This window comes from Leuciscus leuciscus (genome assembly GCF_965113295.1).
Source record: "Leuciscus leuciscus genome assembly, chromosome: 1".
In the NCBI taxonomy this organism is placed as follows: domain Eukaryota; kingdom Metazoa; phylum Chordata; class Actinopteri; order Cypriniformes; family Leuciscidae; genus Leuciscus; species Leuciscus leuciscus.
The window spans coordinates 18,462,176-18,477,625 of NC_138725.1; the positions used below are offsets into that span (position 1 = coordinate 18,462,176).

The following is a 15,450-nucleotide window of genomic DNA, read 5'->3' on the forward strand; positions in this document are numbered from 1 at the left end:
ACATCACATTTAGAAAGAATGGTAATTTCTACAAATATATGCCATCAAAAATACGACCTGAGGAGCTTTAGCAGCACTCTCTCGACTCCCATACAGATATTTTCAGTCAGAGAAACAGAGGAAGCTCCCGAAAAAAAAGTTGCTTTATTGTATGATAGTCCGGTATAAAGAGACGAGACGTAGGCTACTGACAGATAAAATAAAAACATGACTGTGATAGCCTTTATGATTGGTCTGATTTCTTCAAGCGTTCACTATGTTTTTTTACTATGCGTATCTTCAAGCGTTTACTATGTTTACTATGGTAATGGTTAGCGTGCATAGTCTTTTGCATCACAAACACAAGGCATTCAGACATGAACGCGAGTTAAATTATTTTAAAAGTCTTTAATGCTGACAGAATCCGACTCAGGTGAACTCTGCCTCTGTTCGTAACCACTCCTCTAGCCCCAGCTGGCCCGCTCTGGCCCAAGGTATTCGACGGGCCAGAAATCCTGGCCGTTGGCCCCGAGTAAGCCCCGATCAAGCCCCGCAAGTGACAGTGGAAACGCGACTGGCACTAGCACGGCCCGGCCCTGGCCCGACAGTGGAAACGCGGCTATTGAGGCAGGTGATCTTTGAGGACTTTGGCACAGGAATAAGGATGGAGCATTTAAAGCATTGTGGGACTGTACATTGGCTTAATGAGATGTTAAAAATGGTGGAAAAAACAGGCGCCAATTGAGCTGCACAATGGCTAAGCAAAGCAGGACTGATCCCATCTGGCCCTGCTGCTTTCCTGATCTTAAGCCTCTTAAATGTAGTTCTCACCTCATCCTCCTGGATGCAGAAGGGTGGTGTTGAAATGGGGTCGGGGGGAATGACTGGTGAGGTAGGTTTTTCAAATCTTGCATAAAAGTTATTTAATATGTCTGGGAGACTTGGAGCACTGTTAAGGGGGGAGATCGGGCATTTTTTGTAGTCTGTCATGTCTTAAGATTTTTCCATATTGATCTTGAGCTGCTTGATGAAAATTGTTGTTCCAGTTTCGTTCCATAACTCTGCTTTGCTCTCCTTATTGCAGCTCGTAGTTTATATTTGGCAATTCTGTATTGACTTGTCTCCACTTTTGTACGCACAGTTCTTTTCTTTGCGTAAGAGATGTAAGTCTTTGGAGAACCATGGTTTTTTATTGCCATAGAATGTCACTGTCTTGGTGGGGATGCATATTTCCTTGCAGAACTTTACGTCAATCGTAAAGTTTCTACTCCACTACATTTCTACAACGTTTCGTTACATTTTCATTACATTTTCGGATCAGTTTTTCCCCCTGCCAAAACAGGGATTGAAAAAAATCTCCATGTTTTCGGTGCTGATCGCGTTGGTGGCGCTGCCAATAAAGGACCTAAAAGCTGTCACAAAGAACCGGCAAAATAATGAATATGTAAATTATAGCAAGGAGACATTTTAATTGTTTATTAATAAACAAGTGTTTTCTGTGTCGGCTGCAAAGATGAGGTTGACGATAGGCCTATTGATACGCGATCTTCGCAGTAGTGAACGCGCCAGAGAGAAATGTGCATTTCATATGGATTACACAAGCAGAGAGCAGTCTGTTTTCTTTCGTTTTGAATTGTTCTGTTTAAAAGTACACATTTAAAGCTGTCTAAAGATATATTTATCAGGTCTGTGAGGCAAGTAAGGATACCTTATATGCTGAGTTTCGGTTCATTTATGAGACGCGCTTCAGTTCACTCGCCGGCGCCTACGTGTCGTGATTATCTATTTTCTACTATATTTACTTCTTATTTATTAAATCCTGGTAATTGGTTGATGAAACATTGATTAAAATTAAGATACAATTAATGCATAACGAAATTCACTTTAAAAAAGGCTTTGCGCTTTCTGTTTGAGGTCTCAGTGAAAGTTTTAAAGCAGTCTTTTACTGCCGCTTTCAGAGCGCTCACGTCTGTAACATTGTTTTTTCCTCATAAATGGGAACACGAAAAATAAAATAAAATGAATATATTATGTTCTGTGGCGAGCCAACCCTTCTTCATCCGGTGGGTATTACTTTTGGTTTGCGCAGTGTAATTCACAGAATTACAAAAAAATATTTTGCTACCTAAAAGTTAAAGTTTTTTTGTGTCCCGTAACGCATGTGTAGCCTAGGCTTTTTCCCATTAAATATAAAACGCATACTGATATTTTTCAATATGTATTAAATGCATTTTCTGAGAATTTATATTTCAAGTTTTTACTGCAAATGTCCTGTTTATAACGATGGAATTGCCCAATATTAAATAATTTATCCTCAACTAGTTTTGTGGTGTAGGTCTACATATTGTATAATGTTAACTTCAAAAAAGGGGTGTGTCGCGATTCTGTCTTCTCACACCGCGACACAGGTTCGTAGATCTGAGTGTAGCGATTTCGGATTCATATTGCATATTGTTACAGCCCTAATTATTAGAATATAGACATTAAGAGAATAAATTGTTATGCAAGTACTTTTACTTTTAATACTTAAAGTACATTTAAAATCAGGTACTTTTTACTTAAGTAGGGTTTTCATTGTGGTACTTCTACTTTTACTAAATTAAATATGTCTCTGGTTATTTGTACTTTTACTTAAGTACTGGTGCTACCACAGAAACCGAAAATTCTCGAGCCAGCAGCATGTGTCCAAATTTCAATCTTAACCGTTCTATTTCATCAGAAACGATCTGAAAACAGGGCTTTAAGTGTAAAATACCGAACTTGTCCTTTAAAATAATGTTTCCAAAATCGTATTATTGGTTCATCAAGTCGTAACAGGGTGAACGCCACTTCTGGATTCGCTTTGCAGCCCTATATCTGCTATAACCACACTATGCAAGTTTGCCAAACCGGGTCGCGTTTCTGTACAAATTTGACTTACTTTACATCAAGTGTTACAATAGTCATTATTTAGTTTTTCTTCATTTCTGATGTCACAATATATCATACTTTCATGAAATCATGCAACAGACTCTACCTTGTCTGTGGACACCGTTCATTCCAAAGCCGGTGCTGGATAAACAGCGAGCATGCGTGCGACAGTCGGCTGCGGTAGGCTAAATTATTTAAGACAGCGGTAATGGACAATTCCGCTTCCAACCTGTAGGGGGACCACAGAGGAAAAGGTCCTTAGTGTTGCTTTAAAAGGGTGGTTGATTATGATTTCACTTTTCTAACTTTAGTTAGTGTGTAATGTTGCTGTTTGAGCATAAACAACATCTGCAAAGTTACAACGCTCAAAGTTCAAAACAAAGGGAGATATTTTCTTTTAAACAAATGGCTTTTTAAGGACTACAACAAACGGCTGGTAGGAACTACACAACATTCCTCCTAGGTTAGTGACATCATCAACTCTAAAATTTACATAAACTCCACCCCCGGGATCGCAATTTATTGATTATCATGACAGAGTATGCTAATCAATGACTAGAATATAACTACACATAAGCTACATAAATTCATCAACTAACCATTCAGAAATGTCCTGTTGCTTCTAAATGTTGTCATTGTCTGACTCCGGTTTGAACATCAAAGTTTTTGAAATTTTCAGATCTGCTAACACACACACACACACACACACACACACACACACACACACACACACACACACACACACACACACACACACACACACACACACACACACACACACATACACAAACACACACACAAGCTCTTGAAGCTCCGCCCCTTGTGCCGGAGCAGCAGCTCATTTGCATTTAAAGGGACACAACAACGGTGCGTTTTTGCTCACCCTCAAAAAGTGACAATTTTAACTTGCTATATAAAAATATCTGTTGTTTTTTTTTTAGCTAAAACTTCACATACACACTCTGGGGACATCAAAGAATTATTATACATCTTGTGAAAAGGGCATTATACCACCCCTTTAATTCACAAAAGTTTTCACGTTCACTTGAGGTGGTTTTTGACTTGTGCGAAAAAGAGTTAACAGTAAATGATGACTGACAAACCACAAGAGAAACACAAGGGCAATTTATAAACAGGATAACAAGTGTTATGGGAGAGGAAAATGAGGATTATTACTTTAAGATCAATGACTACGGGTGTTGTAGTCCTTAGTGAAATGTATCGTGGGTAATGCGGTTCAGAAAAAGCATGCTCGTGTGATGGATGTGTTCACACTACTGTACTGCGCAAGGAAGATTCGGTTATGCTTTTAGGTTACTTTAAGTTAATCCACCCGGGAGTTATCGTGAATTGTTACCCTGACAACTTTACCCTGCAAGAATGATCAAAACAGCAAGCATCGGCTAACTTTGTCCCTCTCATCATTGCCCGAACGTGAACTAATGAGTCGTCACACTGCCGCTGTGAATGGCCGAAGCGGGAAATATAACACAAGGTGAAAAGTAGGGTTGGGTATCGAGAACTGGTTCCATTTTAGAACCGGTAACAAATTTCCGAAAACCGGGGATTCTATAAGACGCACACATTACGATTCCTCTTATCATTTCCTGACTTTGGGACAGTTGCAAATTCGTTATTTCAAATGTAAGCGCGCGGCAAGCACGTTCATAATAGAAGTGACGTGGGCGCGACGAGCATGCAGTGCGTGGCGCTCGTTTTTGCAGGCACGCCTATGCCTCGGCGAGATGAAAACATCTCAACTTTTCAGAATGCCGCAAGCGGTGCGCAGGTCATGTGACAAAAAACAACCGACCTTTCTGTAACATCGAAAGCTCGGCCGAACAGCTGATCATAGCTGAACAGGGCGGGTTTTTATTTCTCATCTCCATAAATATATCTAGTAGCCTAGTAAAGCTAATGCAAGGGCTATATAAATCAATTAATCCTTTGCTCATACTTCCTCGTCGTCATCATGGAGAGCGCAGTTCATGGTTGCGTAGCAACGACAGACGCCAAGCAAGCAAGCGCTTGCGGAAAGAAGGAGAAAGCGGCGCGGCCGTGCTTTTCCATGCATTTTTTTAAAACTCGTTTGAATCATTAATTCAAACAATAATTAATTCAGGTGTCTCATAAATACTTGTTTAATTAATGAATGATTCACCATTTTTGAATGAATCTCTCGAGTCTTCTTGAAAAAATTATTCAATGAAAAAAACAGTCGATTTTTGCCACCTACTGGAGTAATAATGTAATCAACACCTTTATATGAAGAGACTCCTTTCACTTTAGCCATTTTATTGGTTATTGCTTAAAATTGGCAAGAATAAAAGGTAGAAATATTTATTCTTCAAGTATTTGCCCTTTTTTCTCCCTATAAAAAATATTGGAATCGGAAACAAGAATCGATAAGAACCGGATTCGATAAGCAGAATTGGAATCGGAATCGGAATCGCTAAAAATGAAACGATACCCAACCCTAGTGAAAAGGGGGTGTGATTGATTGTCATGGGAACACAGGAGGGTAACCAAGGGAACTAACAAGACATACCTGGAGAGATGTATCATACAGCTTACATGATAAAATGTTAGTAATACATACAGTATGTAACTCTCAGTCATTTATGTAATTGCCAAACGACGGTAATTTTCTTCAAATTTGTCACTCACTTATAGTTCCGGGTAAGCAGATCCACAGATGCTTTGCCGTGTACGCTCTGTTGTTATGTGTCGTCGTCACTGTGCCACTATATGGGGGATTTAATGCACACGGAAAGCTGTCCGAAAAAAATCATAACGGAAAAAAAATTCGTAGTATTTAAAAAAAATAAAAAATACGAAAATGTACTGTTATAGGCAGACCTGCTGTAAGCAGACCTGTAACTATCAGAGGCTGGGCTGTTAATTGTAGTCAACGCGTTTGTTAAAGTCATCAATATGCATTATTTCAACTTATTTTTTTAAATAATAATTATATTTTTTATTATACTTACATTTATTCTAATGATATTTTATTTGTATTTTATTTATAATAGGCTTCTAATATTTATTATATTATACTTACTTACTTATGCCCGTCACCCTTGCCAGGGTATGGGCCGACAACCACAGATCTCCAGATTATTCTGTCGTTGGCCATTCTTTACCGCTGGTTAGTAAGTCCTCTCCCAAAGATTGATATTGCTGATGGTGTCAGGCCATCGGATCTGGAGAACTCTTCTAAGACAGCTGTTGATGAAGGTTTGAACCTTCCTAATGGTCATCTTGGTCGTCCTCCAGGTTTCCACTCCATACTGCCTTCACGTTGGAGTTAAATAGGTGGATCTTTGCTGTCAAGGACAGGTCTCTGGAGCTCCAGATGTTCTTGAGCTGTATGTAGACCGCTCTTGCTTTGGCAGTCCTTGCCTTGACGTCTGTGTCTGTGCCACTCGGTTGGTCAATGACACTGCCCAGGTAGGTGAAGGACTGAACTTTAAGAGACTTCCATTCAGCATGACTGGTTCCTTGCTTGAGGATTTTATCTTTAGGATCTTGGTTCTCTTGGATCTCTGTTTATGTTGAGGCCAATCTGAGATGAGATAGTTGACACTACATCTGTCTTCTCTTGCATCTGCTGTTTGTTGTGGGAGAGAAGTACAAGGTCATCAGCAAAGTCCAAGTCCTCGAGCTGGAGATTAGCCATTAGAAATGTTAGAAAATAAGATTTTCTTATCAGATTGACCAACCTAACTGGGATGCCGTAGAGTCGAAGGAGCTTCCAAAGGATCTCTCGATCCAAGCTGTCACATGCCTTCTCATAGGCATATGGGGGAATGGGGGAATTGCACTCGAGGGACTGTTCGACTGTGATGCGGAGTGTTGCGATCTGGTCCGTGCATGATCTATTCTGCCGGAAGCCTGCTTGTTGATCTCGTGTGTCAGCAATGTCTTTCATTCTCTTCAGGTGGATCCGATTGAAATTTTATTAGATTATTATATTATACTTATTTTTAATTCTTAATAATAATTAAAATACACTTCTGCCATGGTGTTTCTTATTTGTCGTCTCTGATTTAGATGCGTGCCGATGCGCCGTACCGTTAAAAACGGAAGCATGTCGTTTCTGCGACATTAGTGCCACCTAGTGGAATAACAAAAATACAGCATATTTTGCAAACCCCCCTTTCGTGCGTTGTGTGTGACTCAACTATTTTTGAGCTGCTTTTATGGGTGATTCTGAAGGCATCAACAGGTAAATGCAGGCTACTTTCAATAAATGGTTAAATATAGGAAACTTTTAGCTGTGATGCCCTGTTATGAGGGCAAACACAGCAATGTCTGAGAGCGAATGCGCTTATTAAAATCCCATCTAACGTGCACCAGGTGCATTTTTGACATAACGCGACACCCAGCAGTCCCGCTTATATATATATCATAACCATTATGGTGATTAATATTTTTTTGGGGCTCATGAGATTTTAATTTAATTATTATTTTAACACTTTTAAGTGTGGTCAAAAATAAACTCCCAGGAGAGTTAATTTAACACTGGAGTTTGTGCTGTCTATATATAGAGATGAAGTGTGATCTTGATGCATCTGTAAGTGCAACACTTCTGGAGGATGTGAATTTGTGGTTTCACAAGCACAAACTTAGTAGCCTAAAAGCTTCATGGTGCACACACACACACACACACACACACACACACACACACACACACACACACACACACACACACACACACACACACACACACACACACACACACACACACACACACACACACAGCAAGCGGTCTTGGCCCGGATGTGGCCTCACGCTGGCACTGCTGGCCTCCTGTGCAATGGCATGAATGGCATGAAATTCACAACCCCCAGAAGTGTTGCATTGACAGATGCATCGTGATCACACTTCATCTAGAACGCCTCTTATTTGACAAACAAACTAAATGAATGCCCTGCTAGTTAACAGGAGATGTTTTATTCATTTGTAGTATTAGGTACATATTCATCACCCAAACAAAAACTCATATTGCTCCGTGACGTGACTCGCTTTGGTCAGGTGATATTTATAGCAGAGGGGGCAGAGCTTTAGATTCTGGAGAGCATTTGATTGGACAGAAGATGTGATGAGAAGCTGAAGTGTGCAATGATGTCATAAAAATCTGTGATCCATTTTAGCAGAAGTGAGGGACTTTTGAATGCTTTTATCTCCTGAATGCGAATTTTGTCATTGGTTTGAAACACACCAGCTTATTCATAACCTTAAGCCTAACATATTAAAAACTAACAAACTTAAATTTTGATTACAGGACTAACACAATATGATTGTGGTTTTAGTTAAACATCTACATTTATAATATTTTTTTACAAAAATAAAGAGACCCCAGACACACAATTTGTCTATTTTTAACTTCAGTCCCCCAAAAATGTGAAAAGTATCATATGTTACATTTATTAAATTGTTATGAGGGACACATGAGCAGTAGGTAGATGTTTGTTTTATAGCAAGTTTTGTGTAAAATCATCTTTAAACCAAGTCAATTTTGTCCATTACAGAGTTTAGAATAAAAGGTGTTTAAATCTGAAAAATAAAAGGTCTTAAATGCCTGAGGTGGGAAAATATGATTTTTTGGAGGTTTAATATGTCTAAAGATATGGGCTATTTAGCAACTGATTTATATGTACTTAAAAAAAATAAAAAAAAATAAAAATCCAAGTTGAAATATTATCGAATCCTAGTATTTACAGAATGACTGTAAACATCTAAAGATGTTGAAAAGTTTCTCCTAGTATTTTCCCTCAGACTCTCGACGCTTCACTCTCCAGTCCAGCGGGTGGCGTTAAGTCATGCGTTTGTTTTCAAGATGAGTTTACAGCTTGATCTCTGGTGTTATACATCGTGCTACTGGCTTCATACAAACTCTTATTAATGTACTTTTAGTCCAGAAAGATTTTGAATCGGGTGAATACATGCCTGTAATATTCCCATTCTCATAGACGTAACCAGAAGTTTTGAATCGAGCAGGAATATGTGGAGTTGCTGCAACTGAACTGAGAAGATCGTGTCTGAGAAGAGGAGATTGAGGAGAACTCGAGTGAACCAGAACCCTGGAGAATAAAACACGAGGAACAAGCAGGTTGGTGTCTATTCTAGATTCATCTTTAATGACTGGTCTGGTACATTAATAAGCTAACAAAGCTTTAGACACCCCTTGCTAACATTTCCTGTGGTATTCCATGTGATAAACCATTAAAAGTACCAGGTCTGTGTAAGTGTGTAGTAACTTATTGTGTTGTTTTTTGGGACGCTTTACCACAGGATTTTGTTGTATTGTATGTAATATTGCTGTGATATTCTTGTGCTACTGTAATATTCCTGCAGTAATACTTGGAATTTCTTTAATAATGTATTTTGTTTTGCACTGTTTCTGTAACCTTGTATTTATTTTATGGTAACTTTCTATAGCATTCCTGCTAGAAAAGTTGTTTGTCCATGATAAACCTGTGATATTACTTGCATACTAGTCATAATCTGAAGATATAGTACACATGCAAGACAAGGCTTTAGTGGTGACATGTTGATATACAGGGTAAATTGCTACCGTTGGTCATGTTATGTGACATCATGTTATGTGACATACACTTGTGGTATTACATTTTAACATTTATTCACAACACATACCATGACTGTTCACAAACATATCTATACCCTACAAACTAGGGTAAAAGCACAATAACACAAATAATGAAATGTCAAATATGTATACAATACTTTTATTAGTTTAAATTAGTAAAAAAATAAAATAAAATAAAAAGACTGCTAAGTTTTCACTCATTTGAGAGTTTGTTGCGAGTCCACATTGTACAATACTGGTTCCCGACAATTCCTACCCCTCGCTGATATACAATTAGCCTAGTTAAAACAAGTATCTGAATAAATGTAATCTGCAAATTTGGGCTGAAATCTAGACTAAGTCATGCATTTAGAGAGCATGCTAAACACCATACATGTATCAATGATTTTGGTATATAACCATATCAATAAATGTAGTATTAAAATGTTTATTTTAACAAATAGTCTAATTGTCTACCATATACAATTGAATAAAATTAGCAGCTAGCTAAGAACAATTAGCTTTTTTCTAGTTTCACCTCACTCCAGTCTAAACTAAATGATTCAAGTAATTTACTACTCAGACAATATCAATACCCTGAAAATACTGTGAATTATTAAGGCTTATTTTCTCATTTCATAGGTGTTCTGAGTAAATGATTATACACCGAATCCATAGTTCAGTTTTGGACAGATCAGTTGTTTTGACCAGTCATTAAAATGAATTGGTTCAAATGAATCATTCGGGGATGATGGTCGCAAATCGGACATTAGTGGATGCATTGTGTGCGAATCCCGGCTGTTAAGACATCGCCAAGATTCTTGTCAACACAGAAACACTTCATTACTGGATAAATATATTCTTTTGGTTATTGAACGTATAGTTAATGTCAGCTGCATCATGTGCGTAACGCTTGTCAGAGAAGAGGCAATGTTTTTTGAGCGCAATTCACACCCAGCGGTAATTCAGGAAAATAAATTATCCGAATGCGTCACGTGTAGGGATGGGTATCGTTAAGGTTTTATCGGTATTATTACTCTTACCGATACTCCTTATCGATGCTTATTAGCCACAAGTTTAACTACTTTGTACACTGTTAATTATTTTATCATTAAAAAATTAATACTCTTAAAAATAGCAACTAACCAAGAACAGAGTCCAGTTCCTCAAAGAATGGGCAGCGTTGTGGATCCGACCCCGTCTTCTTGTTACGCTTCACACATTCGCGGTAACATCGTTTCAGATATTCTATGCGGTCTTTGCACTTCACCCAGTCGAAGGTATTTTGTATAGATGGACAAAGCTCACAAACTTTTTAAAAAACTGCCTCCCACACCTTGTGGTTATGTATACATTTTTCAAACTGAAACTGAAACGTAGATTCGCTCCAAACAGAAATTAAAGATAATGTTTCCTCCCTACTCCAGTGTCGCGTCACTTTCTTTTTCACCGCCATCTTGCCATTGATCGGTCATATGACCATACGCAATCCACACATTCTGAACACGTGATCTTCTGCAATGCCCACATGTAAAACACAGACACTCCTACCTCGGTAATAAACACGGAGATGTTAGTCCCGTCCGAATCGTTTGGAAAACTAGTCCCGTCCGAATAGGGCTTTAGATAGATTAAAGTTTATAAAAGCCAAAATTATTCATTCAAGAGCTGCGACTGATTTTCTCTTTGCCTTTTGTTGTTTGATTCACATTAATGGACCAAACATCAGCAGGTTTATTAGACTGCTGCCTCTTTAAGACCAAATGCATATCTAATCATTATTACGCATCATATTTTCTCCCAACTATTTACGCCCATTTAAGACATAAACTGTATAGTGAATAAACTGTTTAAGTGAATCTCCATTACGGCCATTTTGACATTTTTGTGTATATTTGATCGTTTAGATGCGCACACGAAGCCCAAAATATACGTTGCTTGTCTTGTTGCGGTGTGTTTCGGAGCGTGCGCCGCATTTGGAACAGCGTCTATTGCGTCAATTTTGGTATAGCCTTTTATGATCAAACGCGTCCCGCAGTTTAGCAACAGTATAGACCAGCGTTTCCCAACCGGGGTGCGCACAAATTTATAATAAAAATAATGCGCACAAATTTATAATAAAAATAATGCGCACAAATTTATAATAAAAATGCAAATCATACGTTTTCGGCGTTGAATTGCGGAGGTTGCGCTTGCGCGTGATTTTATTCCCGTGTCTCATTCCCAGTGCGTCCACATAAAGCTGCCTATTTTTAAACCATGCAAGTGAGAAAATACAATGACACACACCACACACGACACACAGAACGATGCGCGCCAGAATCGACTTCTCTTTCTCGCTTTCTTAAAGCAGTCTTAAATTAGTTAAATAAAGTCTTAAATGAACGTTAAGAATTGTGAGAAAATGGGACGCGTGTGGAATCCACATGTGCAGCAGTGACATCAGAATCAAATAACACTTCATTCATAAAAAGATGCCATTAAACAATTATTTGAAATATACTGTCTTTATGTTGTTTCTACATCAATTTGGAGATTAACTGTGAAATTATTACATAAAATATATTAAAAACAAGCTATCTTGTACAATTATAACAAAATTATCCCAATATAAAAACACAAATACACTGAGTGAGCAAACATTTAGGTGAGATTTGCAGTGGTAATTGAGAAATGTTTATATATGAATAAAAGCCTTAATTAAATATGTCATCATGTAAAGTGATCTCTTCAGAAGAAATGAATCATTTCCTAGACTTTAAATGGATGGACAATTTTTTTATTACATGCGTCTCGCCTAAATGTATGCTCACTCATTGCATTTTTACAATGGGGTAATTTTGTTCTTAAAGAATTTACACAACACAAGGAAGCTTGATTTCAATCTTTGAATTAAATTGAAAAAAGTAGCACAAATAAATACAATAGAATAAAGATACCAATAAATAGAAATAAAGAGAAGTTTTTGCTTAGGTCTAACACTAGTATTCAGAAATACTACAGAGACTGAATAAAGTAATCAAATGTAAAATAACACTGGGTAGTATTTTAGTCCTGACTAAATTAAATACATAGGCTATTAATCCTGATTCCTTAAAATGAAAGCTATGGTTTGTTGTTTTGACAACCAAATGACAGACACATATGGCTGCTGTCACTGTAAGAGCTAGTGCACGGATCCTGTGTTCATTATACAGTCACATGCGATTTATGCTTATTTAAGACATAACCGACTGTGTTTAGAGGATACTCACCAAGACCGAAATTGACATTTTCGCATGTTTTTGACTGTTAAAGCGATAAAACCCACGAAAAATAACTTTTGTTACCCGCAAGCTGTTTGTGAGGCGGCTTTACTCTATGTATGTGTGCAGTAGGGGTTGAACCGACTAGTCGATTAGTAGACTAGTCGACCTTAATGCAATGCCGTGACGCTTTAAGCTTGATGTCGACTAGTCGCGTTGATCATGTGACACTATGATTGTCACCATCAAGTGTGTGGAAATACTTCACTAAAGATGAAGCTTGTAAAAATGTCACTTGGAAAGTAAGTCTGTCCTGAAGTACAACAAAAGTACAAGTGCAATGCACACTCATCTGAAAAGGCATCCGCTAATGTTAAGTGAGGAATGCAAATCATCTCGACAGCAGTAAATTTACCCTTCGCAGGGGGTTTGATTGACAGGCGATCTGACCAATCATAATCCGCCGAATCCGCCATTTCCGTCCGACAAAGCAGTCAGGAGAGTTAGTAGATTAACGTTGGAGGATTTGAACTTGAATAACGGCGTGTACTGACGTCTTTCTGCAGTTAAAACAACATTCCTTCTTATGTATATTCATGTTTATTTGATGCTATAAATTAACTAGAAGGAAGAGATGATCGGTTCACGAGCAGATTTAAGAGGCTCTACAGCGATCTGTCACGACACATTAAGAGCCACAAAACGGTATTTATTGTTTAAATTTCTTTATAAAATGACCAAATATGAAAGTTGAGACTTTGTTTACATATTAAAAGTAACCTGCTCTGTCCTGTCTGTCAGCACGTTGTCAGTGTCCTCTCTGCTCCGCAATGTATATTTCACTGTGTCGGACATAGCAACAGTAACTAAAGGGGGAGGGTCTTTGCGAACGGTCAATTAGAAACTTCACTAAACATGCAAACCATGATCGAAAAGTAAAAACTGTGAATGAGCAGGACTGTGACAGTGAGTAGGCTTACAGCTCATCTTGCATAAATGGCATTGTTATGCCAACATAATGCATCACTAAAAAATGTTTGCACTAAAACGGGAGTTATTGTTGCATTGTTACCATTAAGTTGCATGAACTGTCTGTCAGCATCTGTATCATTTTCTGCTAATAAATTGCAAATTGGGGCATGTTGCAAAGCAGTCCCATCTCTTGTGTTTTTATGAATGACGTGAGTGACTAGTCAACGTCGACTCGACTTTGATGTCATAACAGTCGACTTCAAAAAATCTGAAGTCGTTCAACCCCTAGTGTGCAGAGAGAAAAAAAATATCTCTCTGACAGCGCGCAAGTACTGAATAGTTTCAAATCGCGTGAATGTTTAAACTGGTAAAACTTTAAAAGACGTGCAAATGTTAAACTTTAGTTACTCATGATGCAATGCTGGCCCGATTATGCAAGTGACAATTCCGTCTATCCCGACTCCCGAAACGCGAGAGTGTATTATCACCGCCTAGCTCTTAACAAGCTGATAGAAGACGCAGCACAGCTGAATCACTCACGCTGTTTGAGAAATTGCGTCTCGCAATTCTCTGTGTGGATTAATTTACCAATACAACCTACATGCTAAAGTGAATGTTTGCGGGAATTTCCCGCATTATAAGTGGGAGACCTGCGGGAATGATTAAAATGATGCGCAATACCCGCAATCCCGCGCCGAAATTCGAGCCCTGTATCTTCTTTTTTATAATCATTGGAAGCCAAAATCTAAATCTAAAATAAAATTAGTTTATTATCAAAGATCTATAGTGTAACCGTTTGAATGTTTAGTTCTGTCCTCATCGTCACTCATTAAGCAGGGCTGTTGTGTTGTGCGTGCCGTGGCTCCGTGTGAAAGATCTCTCTCTCTCTCTCTCACACACACACACACACACACACACACACACACACACACACACACACACACACACACACACACACACACACTCTCTCTCTCTCTTTAGCAAAAATGCATCACAGACATATGGTTCAATATAGAAGTGGCTGGTGAGATTAAATTTGCAAGATAATAATTTCTTAATAGCAATATAAATAGCACGTGTACTTTCTTAATTTCTCCAGTACCGACAGCAGAACTGATAACGTCCGAGCTTATCGATCCAGCGGTCTTTCATAATTCAGCACCGGGGCCCGCTTAATACCGGGTTTCGGTACCCATCCCTAGTCACGTGTAACATGGATTCGGTCGTCCGGCCTTTTAACCATTGTGTCGATTAAGTTGATTTTGATTACCGTAATATGTGCGAGGGAGAGAGAGAAAAAACACTGCTGTTAGTTTAAAGACAGAGAGTAAGCACGGGAGGGAGGAGCTCTTTTCTCTTTCTCTCCCTCAGGTAACATGCACCCTGTCACATCTACACTCATAAATCACAATAACCCATCAAATAAGGCTTTGGCGGGACAAAATTAGTTTTGGCAGCCATCTAAAAAATTAAAATGAGGGGATTGTGGTTCAAAATAATTCCTTCATTAATAATTTGTTACATAGAACTTTATTATATTAAATATGAATAAAAAATGCTTCACACCTTTAACAAAATCCACACACCCAACCCGAAATCCACACATTTAACACCCTAAAAATGACATAACAGCTTATAAAGTGTTGTGACCTCGACAACCCAACTACCGCAAACTTGCGACTAACGTTAGTTAACTTACTAAAGAAGGCGTAATAGCTTGTTTGCTAAGGGTCGGGTCGTGACTCCAACATT

The 15,450-nt window shown here is 38.4% G+C and overlaps 1 protein-coding gene across 4 annotated transcripts in view; it reads left to right on the forward strand.

Moving 5' to 3' along the window:
• The first annotated feature begins 8,730 nt into the window (after positions 1-8,730).
• Positions 8,731-15,450, forward strand: part of LOC309498515 (trypsin I-P1-like) — a 42,761-nt gene continuing 36,041 nt past the window's right edge. For all 4 annotated transcript variants that reach the window (XM_082169283.1, XM_082169285.1, XM_082169282.1 and 1 more), the window contains exon 1: positions 8,731-9,004. The gene's annotated coding sequence lies outside the window, so the exon portion shown is untranslated. The remainder of the gene's footprint in view (positions 9,005-15,450) is intronic.